A 16050-nucleotide genomic window follows, 5' to 3' on the forward strand; every position below is an offset into this window, starting at 1 on the left:
GCCAAACAATTATTATAATAGCCTAATGTAATAATGATTTACATAGGCCTAATTATTCCTATATGACGTAAAATCCATATAGCCTATAAATATACTAGCCTATATAAATGAAAATGAATATTTCCTATATTTTAGCCTATATTACACTATAATATAGGAAAATTAAAATACGTTCTCTATTTCTTCACTTGCAAGAAATAAACCCTTGAGCTTGTATTTAGGAGAAAACACCAGATGACCTGATCGCGTGAGCAAAGTGCACACTTTTCTTTAAAATCACCCAGCACGAACAGAATGCCTATTCTAAAGTCTTGTGCTGTTTTATAAAGGCAAAAGCCATATCATGGTTTCGATTTTAGTTCATTGGCAAAATATAACGCTAGAGACCTTTGTTAGGTACTTTATATCTCATATGTGTTGGGAAAAGGGAGAAGAGACTTTGGCAAAAGGTGGATTCGAACTTGGGTCGAGTGCATCAACAACGCACGCGCTTCGCGCTCTACGATCTACGCCACTTTAGCTTTAGGCGTCTTTTTTCTTAAAAGGCAGGGACTTAACACATACGCTCCGTTTTATCAAAGCGGCCCTCGCGGCCTCGAAACACTACCGGCCCACCGGGGAAATTCCCGACTCTCCCGAGTGCCTTAGATGTCGTGGGCCCCCGGGCAAGTGCCCAGTTCCCCTGTGGTTAATCCGGCCCGTCCCCAGAGTGTAATTAATTAATTAATCAATGTAATTTAATGTCAGACTAATATAACAAAAGGTATGAATATACATTACATTTTACAAAATTACGAAAATATTTAAACTTTGTATTTATGCTCGCGTGTTAAGCCCGCGAATCTGGCCGAGGGTATATAAACCGCTGTCTCAGTGCCTAATCCTTATCGCGCATGCTCTCTCTTCTGGATCACTACATATATGTGAGTAACGTTATTTCTAAAGTTAATGTAACCAAATGATTTAAATTACATTTACAACTGAAAATATCAAATATAACACTACGAATATAACAATTAACAATATAACCAGACAGAGGATATATTATTACAGACTATATGTGAGCCTGCGGGCTGGCCTGTTAGGGAATGTGAGCCTGATTGATTTTCTTAGCTATTTTTACCACTAAAAATAAGTTCTCGCATAAAAGTGAATATCAAGGAACATTTGGAAAAGTTAATTGACTGTATTTTACTAGTAAATGTACAGGTCCACATCTTGCAAGCGTCTTTCCGTCTTTTCCTATACAATCTGCAGTTAAATGCCGTTAAATACCGTTGGATCTATGAGGTCATTTGCGCTTATGCAGCTGATTGAGAGGCGCGCTCATTTGATTAGAGAGTCATGTTTGCCATGTTAACTTCACTTTAGAGGAACAGTAGGCCTATTATAAATAGTAGTATTAGAAGTAGTAGTAGTAGGCTAGTAGAGTTTCCAAAATCAAATTAAATCAAGCTGGTTGCCGCTGGCTGCTATCAGTGGCGCTGATACGGTGTTCTCGATTGTGACCAGGGGCCTCATTTATAAACGTTGCGTACGCACAAAAGAAGGCGTACGCCGCTCTCTACGCAATAGTTGGTATTTATAAAAAACAAACTTGACGGCAAAATGTGCGGTCCTTCACGCAAGCTCTGACCCAGGCGTACGCACAAAAACGGGTGAAATGAGAAATGGCGACACCGTCGGCAGGTGGAAAAACACGTGAAAGTGTGTGAAACTGTAGACGGTTGTGTAAAATAAATTGCAATACTGCCTCTCATAAATAACACGAAGACTTCACAAAGCAAGTCTTAACAGCTTACAATTACACGAACACCCGTTTGATCGATATGTAACAGAAATGCAAATTAACACATTTCCAAAAAGAAAGTGAAATATTTTCTGCTATAGGCTAATATTGGTATGCAATTCATTCTCATAAATAAGATGGTAAACAGAAAGAAATAATGTACAAACTGATATTCTCGCCAATATGTTCGTCTAACGGAGCAGATATAGCAATTAAATCGTCAGTCAGATAGATAGATAGATAATTAGGGAGATATATAGCCTAGTGTATTATTTGTCCACTGGGGAAAGTTGTAGATAGATAGTAAGTCAGATAGATAATTAGGGAGATATATAGATAGATCGATAAATATTATTTGTCCACTGGGGAAAGTTGTTTTCATAGTAAAAATGTCTTTTTACTTTATTCCATACGGAATCATGGTATTCATGCATATGCCTTTAGTTTGTTTTATTTTTGATAAAATAACATACGCCTATGACGTGTCTCAACCATTCAGAAAGCTGCAAGAAATTACATTTGCGCTGAACTATTTCCCATTTCCAAGTAGATTATAAGCGACATCCGTAGCTTGTCAGATGCAGAATTAAATAGATGTAATTAAAATGCCCCATCACAATGTGTATAATGACGCACAATGGCTGATCTTGAGCTCTTAGGAGATGTGGCGATTAAATGGAAGGATTCGGAGTGAACGCATCATCTTCACAACAAAAGGTGTGGAAAAATATATTATTTATTGAAGAATTCCCTCATAATGCAGTTTATTTCAGTTTGGACAGTCTTGATTTCGCCCAACTCCTTGGCCACCTCTTGAATTAATGACTAGACGCTTTTTTGCCTCGACTTTGATGTCCGACCATTTCTTTTTTATTTCGACCACAGTCCGGTTGCGAGGCTACAGCATTTACGGCGTCTGCAACCTTTTGCCACTCAAGTGCCTTTTTGGCATTAGTAATGCCCACTGTGCCCTCCAAACAACATTTCTCTCCTCTTTTTCACCTCACCAACGATAACTTCTACTTCACATTGAGTGAAGTTACTTTTTTTTTTATTTCCTCTCTGTGTTTAACATGATTTCGCAATTCATGAATATTAACTTTTGGGCGTTTCAAGGACTATTTATGGGCAACTATGGGCGTGACATGAAGCCGTAAAAGCTGCGCTACATTTAGAACTGATTGTGATTTATTAAGGGAAAAATGCGTAGGATGTGCGTGCGCACGGTTTTATAAATCCGAATATTTCTGTGCGTATGCACGTCCTATGTTTCATCCGTATGCCACTTCTGACGCAAATCCTATGCAAAGTTTTATAAATGAGGCCCCAGGTTGTGATTCGCTCAGTCTTCACACAGACACGCGCTCCAATGCCGTTGCATACACAAACACCTGTCCTGCCCACTTTTTAAAACAAAGTTAAAGGACAACTCCGGCGCAAAATGAACCTTTGGTCTAATTGCACATTGTTACCTATTCAACCGTTATCTGAGATTTTTTTTCATTATAGTTTTATCTATAAAAACAGTTTAGCCTATAATGCTAGTATAACGCTAGTCTATAGGGCATAGAGTAATGACAAATAAAAATCGCTTTTTATTACCACTAACAAGGCTCAAAATAGCCCCACAGTAACACGGTAGCACAATAAGGATCCCTACATGCAAAACGAAGCATTGAGAACTTTGTCAGTGTCCATACCGTTTAATAAGAAGATATTTTATACACACAGTCAACTTCACGAATACAGGAAGAAGCCATCTTTGAAAAATAGTCCCTACCAGTCGATCTACGAACGCTGATCCAAGTGCGCTGAACTGTGCAGAATCTTATATGGTCCATTGTTTCCGGAAGAAACACAAACACGAACCATTTTCTTCTCTTCAATATGTACACGTAGCCTACTGTTCGCGCTCACATTATCACTTTATTCACATCTCACCAGCGCACTTGGATCGGCGTTTGTAGATCGACTGGTAGAGACTATTTTTCAAAGATGGCTTCTTCCTGTATTCGCGAAGTTGACTGTGTGTATAAAATATCTTCTTATTAAACTGTATGGACACTGACAAAGTTCTCAATGCTTCGGTTTGAATGTAGGGACCCTTATTATGCTACCGTGTTACTGTGGGGCTATTTTGAGCCTTGTTAGTGGTAATAACAAGCGATTTTTATTTGTCATTACTCTATGCCCTATATACTAGCATTATACTAGCATTATAGGCTAAACTGTTTTTATAGATAAAACTATTTACATTCGACAATCATGAAAAAAAATCTCAGATAACGGTTGACTAGGTAACAATGTGTAATTAGACCAAAGGTTCATTTTGCGCCGGAGTTGTCCTTTAAGCCACTGTAGTACAAAAAAATAAATAACATTTAAAAAAAAACTTATAATAGTAAAAGAACTCATATAGCTTATTTGTTCTTATCTTCCGATGTTATCATACAATTTATACATTTGAGCCTTTTTATGATTTATAAAATAAATAATTGTTCTCTTCTCTCTTTTTCAGCTTCTTTGATTACCATCTGCTTGTTGTAAGTCATACAAGTCATCCTATCTCAGATTTGCCATGTTCATTACGTTCTGATTAGTCTGTAACAGGGCAAATGCTGCTGGGCCCCGGTCACAGAACCAAGGGTTGGGCCCCTCACAACAACTCAATATATATCTTTGTGGCCCCCCCATCCCCCTTCACCGAGGGCCCCAGTTACCAGTTACACCCATGGTTACACCCCACACGCACTCCCAACACCACACACCCCACACGCGGGATTTGGATATTTTTGTGTTTGAGAAAAATTGGGGAATAAATGGGTTAATGAAACATTTTAACTCATAGACGCCCAACACTGAAACCCATCGTAGTGTAATGCAAGACCAGCCTCACCCAAGGACATAATTCCTGGCGGCACAACCAGGTGCTAAAGTGTCTTGCAGCAGTGCTGAAAACTCGATGGACAAGAGTGAATGCCCTTCCTCTACCGTCATTACGGTGGCAGCCGACACCAGGGCCGTGCACAGACCTTTTGAGGGGCATGTGTTGAAACTGAAAAAGGGCACCCCTCCATTTTTTTTAAATATTAATATTATTAAGTAGGCCTAAGCCTACATAAAAAGAAGAAATGGTCACATCTTCATGACAAATTCAATAACTTATTCACTATTAATAATAACCATAATATAGATAATATAGCCTACAGGGTTTTATAAAGGGCTACCCTTACGAAAAGGTACAAAATTCTGACATCATGATCAATATACCTGCCTACAACTGTTGCTGCCTGCCAGCGTTTAAGTCATGCGCATAATCTCGCGCGTGCACAACTGCGCAAAGTCACGGTGTTGGTTTAAGTTTGAGAAAACAGTCGCAGGGGTACTTAACCTTCTGGGGTTAAGGGTAGCAGTCTGAATAAATAATAAACATAGCAGTTTTAACTCTTCTCCACTTTATTATACCACATATCAGAATACTAACTCCAAAAACCCGCTATGGCCGCGACACTCCAGTACCAAGTGCGCATGACCCATTCGTCTCTACGGCAAGCCCCGAGGGGAAAAATACATAAAACGAGCGCCAGTACAACAGGTATTATAGTAACAGACTTTGTTGGATTCTGTCATGTATAATCCAACAAAGTATGTTACAATAATAATAATAAAGACAGTTGAGAAATAATAATATTTTTACAGTTTTCAACAATAATTATCATTTGTTGAACCCTTGCTCTTATAATGTTTCTGATTTCTCAGTTTTGTCATGCTTTTACCAAATAATTTATTTTACATTTTATGAGACATAATTTGATATTTTGTCATATTTTCAGCATCAAAAATAGTTCCAAACAACATGCATCTCACAGCCAACTCGTTTCATTAGGCTACTTAATGAATCAGCCATTTGAACAAATCTTTTAAATTAATGCCTCAATTACTCAATCATTAAGATGTTCAATTGCCGCCACCTATTGGCGGTTTAGTTCCATGTTTGTAATTGTTCCCTCTTTTTTTTTTTTTTTTTCAAAAAATATTTAAAACAATATCATAACATTGTTTAAATCCATTGTGCTTTTTTTCAGAGCAAATTTAAGCATTTAAAATGAAAGATGAAGCATAAATTTAATAAGATAAAAAAACGTATAGCCTAAAGGTAAAAAAAGACCAAATATCACAAAAATGCAAATTTTAATTAAAAAGCTGATAGAACACTGATGAGAATACTGCTTCAGAATAAATTAGATTTACAAAAAACAAAACAAAAAACAATTAAATTAAAATGAAAATTTAGACATTCTTTTTGACAAATGCAATTTGATTTAACCATAAAAAACTGAGTAAAACTATAAAACAATAGCTGTTATTATATGATTTTTTTCTACAGACATCTGTTGGTTTGTTAAAATGGCCTCAGATTATCTTAAAAACTGGAGGAAGGTCAATTCTATGGTAAATAAACTAGCTGAAGATGACAGTGAAGAAGAGTTTGTGGATGACATGTCCTATGGGGATGATGATGAGTTTGATGCTGTGGATGATGGCAGGGATCGAGAAAGTACAGTGTTGAAGGTCCAGAAACAGAAGACGAAGTGATGGAAGAGGCGCCTGTAGCTGATGACCTAGATGACAACAGATTGGACCTATTTAGAGACTTGGCAGATTGGGCAGTGGTCAATAGTCAATCACACAAATCACTCAATGACTTGCTCCAAGTTCTACGTAATCATGGACACAGTGACCTGCCCAAGGACTCACGGACACTGCTTTGTACTCCAAAAGTAGTGGAATGCCAGGCAAGATGTAACGGCGAATACATCTATTATGGTTTGGAAACTGGTATATGCCGCACACTTCTTCAGTGCCCAGCTTCACCAGATCGCATTGCTGTCACCATTAATGTGGATGGTGTGCCATTATTCAGATCTAGTGCTGCTCAATTCTGGTCCATGCTGGCAAAAGTTGAGGGATTTGGGCCTTTTATCATCTGCCTGTTTAGTGGAATGACAAAACCTGAACCATTGGAAGACTATGTCCAAGACCTGGTAGAAGAAATCAAGAGGCTCAGGGAAATTGGAATCCAACACAAGGGGAATGTCATACAGGTTGACATAAAAGCCTTTATCTGTGATGCTCCAGCAAGAGCTTTCTTGAAAAATATAATCTACCACACTGGATACCACAGCTGTGAGAGGTGTGAAGAGGAGGGTGAATGGTTGGGCAAAATAGTGTTCAACAGCAAGGATACATCCCCTAGCAGGACAGATGAAAAGTTCAGCCAGATGGCCTACAGAGCCAAACACCAGAATGGGGAGACACCACTGATCAGAGCAGGCATCCCATGTGTCAGCTCTTTTGTTCTTGATTACATGCACCTTGTTTGCCTTGGGGTTGTAAGGCGCATCCTGTACTACCTCGTAAACTCTCTCCGAGACAGACAGCTGAACTCTCCAGTGAGCTCATTAAACTGAGGAACTCAATGCCCAGTGAGATGGCAAGGAAGCCCAGATCCCTTCAGGAGTTGGATAGATGGAAAGCCACTGAGTTCCAACAGTTCCTGCTGTACACTGGACCAGTGATACTCCATGGAGTTGTGGACCCGGATTTATACCACCACTTCCTTTGCTTGACAATTGGAATGTCGATCCTTCTTTCTGCAGATCGCGAGCGGAGAAACCACTTTCTACCATATGCAGCAGACCTCCTTAATCATTTTGTCATCAACAGCGCTGAGGTCTATGGAGATAAATTCACTGTCTACAATGTGCATCACATAAAACACCTCCATGAAGATGTTGCACATTTTGATTGTTCCTTAAATGAGATATCTGCTTTCCCTTTTGAGAACCATCTGAAAACCATCAAGAAGCTTGTCAAGACCAGCCATTACCCTTTGGTGCAAGTGGCTAAGCGAATGGCAGAGAAGGAGCATGCACAAAAAAAAATACGAAACAGAAGCAAACTCGCCTGCAGCCAGTGTCAGGAAAGCAAAGGGACAGCTGCTCTTTGCTCCAAGATGGCAGCGTAGCTTTTGTAACTGAAAAAAAAGAAAACAGATGAACAAATTGGTTTGCAGTGTCATCCCAAAACACCAAACCTCCAACCTATTTGAAAAGCCTTGCCAGTCTAAACTACTGGACATTGCTTTTGTTGGCAGTACCTGCAGCACAGCTAAAACACAGCTACTACAAATACAAGACTTGAAAACAAAAGCTGTATGTCTACCACATTCCGGAGGATATGCCATCTTCCCTTTGTTGCATAATGTTGAATGAAAAATTAAGGATTTTTTTTTTTTAGTTACCTTTTGTAGATTCAGACATGGTTTTTGCAAGGGCTGTTTGGTTCGAGGGTGACAAACATTTTGAGGGTGTAATTCCAAAAAACTGGATCCTTGAAGATGAAAAGGTTGTGAAATGGCCAAAGATCCAGGTGCAGTCAGCACATAAAAAAGTTAAACCCCATGGAGGACTGGCTCACTTTCCATCTGGTGAAAATAAAAATGACATCAGGTACAAATACACATAATAGCCTACTAAATCTGGTGTAGTTATTATTTCCCTACGTTAGCTACATAAAGGTTACTTTACATTTTTATTTAACTTGGTGATTTTGTAGAAAATGAAAAAGACTGTGAGCTTTATGACTACACATCATCAGCCCAAACTGACCAGGAAAACAACACCACTATGCCTCATAAAAAGAGAGTAGTAAAGAAGAGGAAACATGATGATTATTTGGAATGTAAGTAGTTCCCCAAAATATTTTATACATACAGGGCTCGACATTACCACTCGTCTGCTTGTCTGGGACAAGTGGATTTTTTGAAGGGGCAAGTGAAAGAGAATATACTTAGAGAATTGCCCGACCAGACAAGTAGCCTGATAAAAAACTTAAGTGAAAAAATGAGAGATTTTGGTTTTGATAAAAAAAAAAGAAGTAGATTTTCATGTAGGCTACCCGAAAATGCTGGTTAATGTTATTGCATTGGATTGGATAGTACTGACTTTACTCACTAGGGGGCTGATGTATAAACGTTGCGTACGCACAAAATGGGCATAGAATTCGTACGCATTTTTCCACGCACATATCGGGATTTATAAAAAATAAACTTGGCGTAAATAAGTGCGCACGTAAGGATGCTAATGATAATAGCAGATTGTCTGAGAAAATTGTTTCGTGCAAATAATGCACAACCACATCATCAGCCCAAACTGACTACTTTTTACATCTCATATGTTCGGCAAAAGCCGGGCTCGAACCCGAGCGCATCAATTGCTCTTTCAAGAACTACACACTCTACGATCTACGCCACTGTAACTGTTCGTGACAGGCGTGTTTTTGATTAAAAGGTCATTAGGTCATAATTCGTGATTGTTAAAGGCCATGGTGCAGGTTAAACACTACTGTCGATTAATGGGTACATAAAGCAGTTAAGATATGTATATGAAGTTAGAAATATCTCAAAAATGGTGTTAAAGTCCCGTTTTTGTAGTTTTTGTTTAGTGACGGTTATTTTTCACGCGACTCGGCGATGACGTCACATAAGGCAGACGCAGCTGCAGGCTGCAGGCAGCGGCGCGCTTCAGAATCGGTTCACAGTAAAGTCTGATGGTTCAAAGCCGAGGAGATCGATGTTCTCGTCAGGGCTGTAAAAGAAATAGAAGTGACATTGGGGATGGGACAAACCCACCCATATTAGCTTCGGTTATGCATATCAATTTGGGCAAATGTGTATGCTTTATGCCTATTTTTCCTATCGTCATCATGAACACAACAATGATTTCCCTCGTGTTTAAATAGTTTTCCTTATAATAATGCATCATTTGTAAAAAGTAAAATGCATCTGTGTAAATGAGAGAATCATCTACTATGTGTATGCGCGTTGTTCACTCTGTATCTGCAAGCATGCGGATAAAATAGCATCTGAAAGTACACGCAACGCGCCACTGACTTGACTTGGTTAGGGTGACCAACAGTCCTGTTTTACCAGGACATTTTCTGTTTTCCCGTCCTGTCCTGGCTGTTTTTATTTTATTTTTTTAATTATGAAAATGTCCTGGTTTTCAAAAAACTTCTGGGAAAGATCAGATGGGCAAACAAGCATGAGGAAGAAAAACAGGATAAGGAGGAAGAAAACTAGATACATTTTGTTAGTTCGTTTTTGTAAGTTTGTGAGCTATTTTTGTTACATTTGGAGGTATTTATTTTAGTTATTTCTTAATTATATATTTATTTTTCTAATACAGAAGAGACATTTCATTCATTTAAACCTAAAATAATTATATATTTATTTTTCTAATACAGAAGAGACATTTCATTCATTCAAACCTGTAATAAAACAGGCTCTGAGAAGCCTATCTGAATTTGTGTCTTGTAATATAACAATTTTCTATCCATACAGAGGAGGCAGGCTACTTTAAATATACTGATACAGATGTAACGTGTACATATCCAGCATTCTGGATATGAGGCATAATGCCTGAATCCATTTGTGCTACACATAGCATACTCACACTTCATGCAAGATAATGGTCCCCTTCAAACCAGCACGCATGAGTATGTTTAATGAACAACAGCTATAGGTGACAGGAGATGTGTTGCATACACAAACATGAATCAGAGACGTTTCCAACCTACTTACAGAGTTTAAAACTTAAGAATCTTTCCTACTTATCCCTAGGCAATACCAGTACAGTGCATACAGACAGGCTATATGCTGGGCTTATGGTGTTTTAAGCAAGAGCAGAAGAAGCCTCTCGTGTGGTTTCAACCATCAGACAACAATTCCAAAGTCGTGACCAGACCTATCAGGGCTTTCAATCGCCTCGTTTGGATGAAAATTAATTTAAAAATATAATTGCTTATTCTGTTGTCATCACCCAATTGCCCTCAAAATGTTATAAAGTACACAGAACACATGAATTTTAATAAGAATAAAACAGTTTATTGGCATTGCTTGTAATGGTTACTAAACATTTTCTGAACAAGGACAAAGATTACTGAACAAAGACACAGGTTTTAAGTAAACAACTCTATACAAAAAATCTTTAGCCTGTAATAGTGTAGTCCAGAGGGCCATAGAGAGAGAGAGTTACGACACTCCCATAGACCGCCATAGGAACTCTGGAATGAGGAACTAACGCGTGTCGTGGAGCTGGTAAATGAATGAAATTACTGTATTGTTTTACTTTTACACACATTAGCCGACCTCTCGTGAATCTAGTCAGTACATTTTATGTAGCCAGTTTTAGTTAATGCTTATTGGAAGATAATGCATTAATTGCAGCAAGCTATAGCTTACATGACCAACTCTTCATTAAAGTTAGCTAACTTATGGTAACCTGAAGTATATATTATTTATAATATATATTCACGTATGTATGTAGGCCTATGCATATATACACACATAACCCTAACCCATTTAAATAAATGAATTGTGTGTGTGTGTGTGTGTATATATATATATATATATATACACACACACAATTAATATATTATGTTTATGGGTTAAGGTTAGTTATGTGTGATTCAAATATACATGTGTACTGTACATCAAATACATGTATTTGTATGTGTTTTCTGATATGGTTTAGTCCATGATTAGGGTAGGAAGAAGGGGCACATTAGCCATGCTGAAATTAATCCCGTTAACAGTTATGGATCATTAACTATCTCTCCGGTTTCATTTTATGTTAATAAAGTTTATTTTTACCGAACATTACTGCAAATTTGTACATGCACACTTATATTTTATGTTGGTTGTAATTCTGAACAGACCGCCTCTCCAGACCGCTTCGCGTGATCATGAAGGTAGGCTAATGGCTGAATCGGAATTTATAAACAAGATCACAGGAATCAATAGCCTAAGAAAAAAAAGTAATGATTTTGTGCAAAGTAAAACCAAAGCAACAGCACACAAAGAGAAAAACAAAACATGCAGAATGCAGGAAACCACCACTAAATGAGATGACAGGGACAGAAGGAAAGAAGATAACTAACAACTAAAATAAATAAATACAACTAAACCATTGGACTTGTCTGTGGAAAGAAAATAATGTGAAATTAGGTTCTTGAAGCGTGACTGCCGGGCTAGGTAGAGGCTGACGGCCTCCTCGGGAACCTGTTTGAAGGATGGGGCGATGGGGACAAACTGGCGCTAACCTCTCGAAGAGCCGCAGGTGAATTGGTGTAGCTTTCCCGAAGGGCCTTCATTAATGATGTTGCATAACCTGCAGACATAATAATAATACTGTATAAAGATCATTGCCACTAATGGAAAAACATGAAATTGTCCTGCATATGAATTATAGCAAACATAAACAGTAAACAGAATGTTATGAGATTGCCAGGGAGATTACCCATTGGACCCTAATATGCACTACTAAATGTTTAAAAAAAAAAAAAAAAAAAAAAATGCAGACCATATTTGATGATTTGAATGTTACTATTAAATGTTATACAATACTAGTGGTAATACACGTGGTAAAGTTAGTAACATAAACTCTGTGAGGTAGTGAATTACTGAGAGGTAACTTAGCTAAACTCTGAAGTGAAAAGTGGATAAACTGTTTCTGACCTAATTTCAGCAGGTAAACTGCATTTAGCCTCCACTACAGCCCTGACGACACGGTCAATGAAAAAGAGAACAGTAGCAGTCTAACGTTATAACAAAACGCAAACACACGATTGCGAAAGCCGCTTGATGATCATCACCACTGATCCAAACACTACCAACGAAGCCTTCATGACAATATGGACATTTACTTCTGGGCAATTTTGTTTTGGCTCAAATTCGTGCATCACGAAAAATGCTCTTCTAATGTCATAGTGATCGTGCTTGTAGTGGAGGCTATTATGTCAAAGGGAACACGGTAGTTATACAAAATACACACAGAGCTAGCTAACATGCAGCTTGTAAACATTAACGTTAGCATGATGCTTACCGTGGCAATTTCTCGCTTGCGGCAGACGGTGTCTCTCGACCTCGGGACAGGGCAAGCAGAGAGGTTTGCGTTCACAGACGGCAGTGCGGTTGGAAGTAATTTAGCACTCCTCTCACTCTTTAATCCAAGTGAAGTAAGACCATCTTGGCATCCCCTGAGTGGTTATCCTCCTCTTTGAAATGCGCGCTGCATATTCTCGAGTAGGCGGCGACAGAGCTAACGTTAACTTAGCTGAAAAATCTGCTCGCCTAATCTTGACAAACTGCACCCAGCTTCGGAAGATCTATCTATCTATATTTACTTATAAATCTGTCACTGTCAGTGTCACTGCTTCACTAGCTAGCTAACTTAAACTCCTCGTATCACTCTCCCTCAAAATGGTAGGCGGGCCGCGGGGCTGTCTGTCGTCCAACAGTCAGCGAGTGCCTCATGTGACGTCATGGAATGCATTGTGGGAGAAATAAGAATCCTCGCTTAGCTTTAGCTAAAAGCTAACATTTCACCCACTTTTCCGTGTTATATTTTAATTTTTGAGTACCCTACAACATCAGATACAATGGATAACTGTTTAAATGTTTATTACCAACTAGAAAATTGCCAAAAAAGAAAAAAAAAAAAACCTGCACCATGGCCTTTAAATAAGCAAAATTACAGATGCAGGTAAATTACAGGTAACTGGCTCCTGGTTCTATTTCGCTACCCTCTCTAATAACCAATCCTTGGTCCTCTTTTTAAAAGAATTAATGCTTAAGATTACTTTAATTTGCCAGTCTAACTTGTTCCACTGAACATATATTTTAGCCTGGCTGCACCCTCCTACGCACTTCCGCTCAATTTCATTTTCCTTCAGTACTACGTCTGGTACTGCTGTGTATCGTTAGGTTTCCAGAATCATTTTTTTGTAGGACCAATCAGCGAATAGAGGGAGTGGCTGAGAACGATGACGTTGATGTAAGCGCGTCAGTTTGAGTTCAGTAATGGCAGCGGAGAAAGACGTGAGAAAAGCTATTCGGTCCGTTGTTGGAAAAGAAACTGCCGAATATACAGAATTTAAAGCCGGATTGTTATCGTCTCACCTCTTGTTGCACAACTGAGGACCAAGTGAAGGAGGCGGAAAGGTTGGAGGTTTGTGCTGGGCAGCTCGTGCACGATGACCGTGACATTTTGGACGGACGGTTTAGCCTGGTGTTCGCGGTGTTCGGAAGCCCCGAGTCCTGGCTGCTAAACTATTGTTGAAGATCCGCTCAGGAGTCATGTGTCAGTCGCTCATATTCCCAACTGTAAATTTACTGATTCTTGTGATGAATAGAACATTTTGACCCCTTTGTGTACTCGTGCAGGAGGTTGGTGTGTCAGTTTTACATGTTGTAAATCATACAAATTGGTTGTGATTTTTTAAAAATAATTGTCATCAATAAAAATGTGAAAAACCATACTTTGAAGATATTTGATTTTCAGTTTTAGATGGCAATGGTTGATTTGTTTTAATAAATAAAAACTAAATGCCACATAAAAATGTACAAACACATACTTTGAAGACCATAATTAAGGTAATTAAGAAACAATAAGACGTAATATGAAAAATTGTTGTTTATTACACATCTGCAGATAGAGACAGACTGATCATTCACTGTAGCTGCTACAGCATTTGCGGCAGATCAGAAAACGACCACAGCGGCGTATTTGTAATGATTAGACACAGCTTCCACCGTTGAATGAATATATCACTGTCCTTCGTGTCAAATATACATTTCGAATTAATAATTGTTCCTAAATTAACAAAACCTGCAGCTCTCGTTGACTGAAATCCTTTTGTAAACATAATCCTCTGATCATTCGGACTTGTTGTTTCCAGCCGTTTCGGCGCGTGACATACGTCACTCACGACCACACGTTAGCGATTGGCTATGGCAGATCGTGAGTGACTTTGGGCAGATCCAATAGATTTGAACTTTAATAGTGAACCCGCCTACAAGGAAGGAAACGTTTCTCAATTGAGAGAGGCCAGACTCTATGTGCAAATGAAATGTACTAGAGTCTGGTTGAACCAGGCTACATATATTTGCCCCTATATAGGCAAATGTTTTTTTTCCTAACATTGTCTTGAATGCATAAGGACAGAGGTCTGATATATTGAGCCCGTTCTCATCCCAAAGCGCCATATAGGACGCTTTTGCAAAAGCGTAAATATCCAACGCACATGGCACCCTTTAACGTAAAATGAGACGCAGATATATTTGGGCAGAAGGCGCCCCCTAGTGGTCTAACCCTTACCCTACACCATACCTAAACTTAACCATAACCGATGCGTCTCATTAGACGTTAAAGGGTGCCATGTGCGTTGGATATTTACGCTTTTGCAAAAGCGTTGTATATGGCGCTTTGGGATGAGAATGCGTTGGATATATTACACGAGTTTAAACCGTGTGTGTGTGTCCTTCACCTTAGTAATAAGACCCAACAAATGATTTGGGACTTTACCATACAATATTTTATGGGTCATGGTCAGTCTTGACATAATAACGCGTGACTCAACCGGAAGTGCATGCATATTCAAACTGGTTTAAAATTAAAGCGTTAGCTAAAATGATCATTGTTGACCTAATCTAAAAATGTAGAGTTTCTAGCTAAAAACAGCCAGTTGTTTACAGAAGATAACTCAGCACTCAGGTTACTCTCTAGAATGGATTGTTGTTTATGAGACATTAAGAGTGCAGAGTCATCTGCATATAAAAATAGTTCACATGAACAGGAGTCGGCCATATCATTAATATAGACCATTTCACAAGATGTAAACAACACAGGTCCAGAAGCACTTCCTGTTTCAGTTTTTTAACACTACATAAAAGCTGGGATAAAATACAACCAACAGAACATTTAAAACTGAATCAAAAATTTAAACAAACATCTTTAAGATGTTTTCTTTACATGTGAAATAAAGAAAACGGTTACAAACTGAAACAGGAAGTGCTTCTGGGCCAGTGTTGTTTACATCTTTTGAAATGGTCTATATGTTAAAAATAATGACGGTCCGAGAATACTTCCTTGTGGAACACCACACTCAATTATACAAGGATCTGACATTACTCCCCCTAAGGCTACCAGTTGTTCCCTCCCTGATAGGTAAGATCTAAACCATCTACAGGTGGAGCTGTCTGCCCCTAATGCCAAGGTCAGACTGCATGATTTTAGCCACAATTTTGGCTCGCCGACAGGTTTTGAGATATCGCCAAAATGCCCGAAATCACAGGCAAATCGGCGCTCGTTCACGCGAGTGACAATCACGCAGTGTGAATGAGCAAAGACGCGATCTAA

The 16050-nt window shown here is 38.7% G+C and overlaps 1 protein-coding gene and 1 pseudogene across 1 annotated transcript in view; one reads left to right on the forward strand and one right to left on the reverse strand.

The window, feature by feature from the left end:
- Positions 1-16050, reverse strand: part of LOC120475645 (NLR family CARD domain-containing protein 3) — a 297421-nt gene that overhangs the window by 153163 nt on the left and 128208 nt on the right. The gene's annotated exons all lie outside the window — the stretch shown is intronic.
- LOC148997446 (uncharacterized) lies at positions 6385-7849 on the forward strand (annotated as a pseudogene).

Source organism: Pimephales promelas, chromosome 2, assembly GCF_988280905.1.
Source record: "Pimephales promelas chromosome 2, fPimPro1.hap1.1, whole genome shotgun sequence".
In the NCBI taxonomy this organism is placed as follows: domain Eukaryota; kingdom Metazoa; phylum Chordata; class Actinopteri; order Cypriniformes; family Leuciscidae; genus Pimephales; species Pimephales promelas.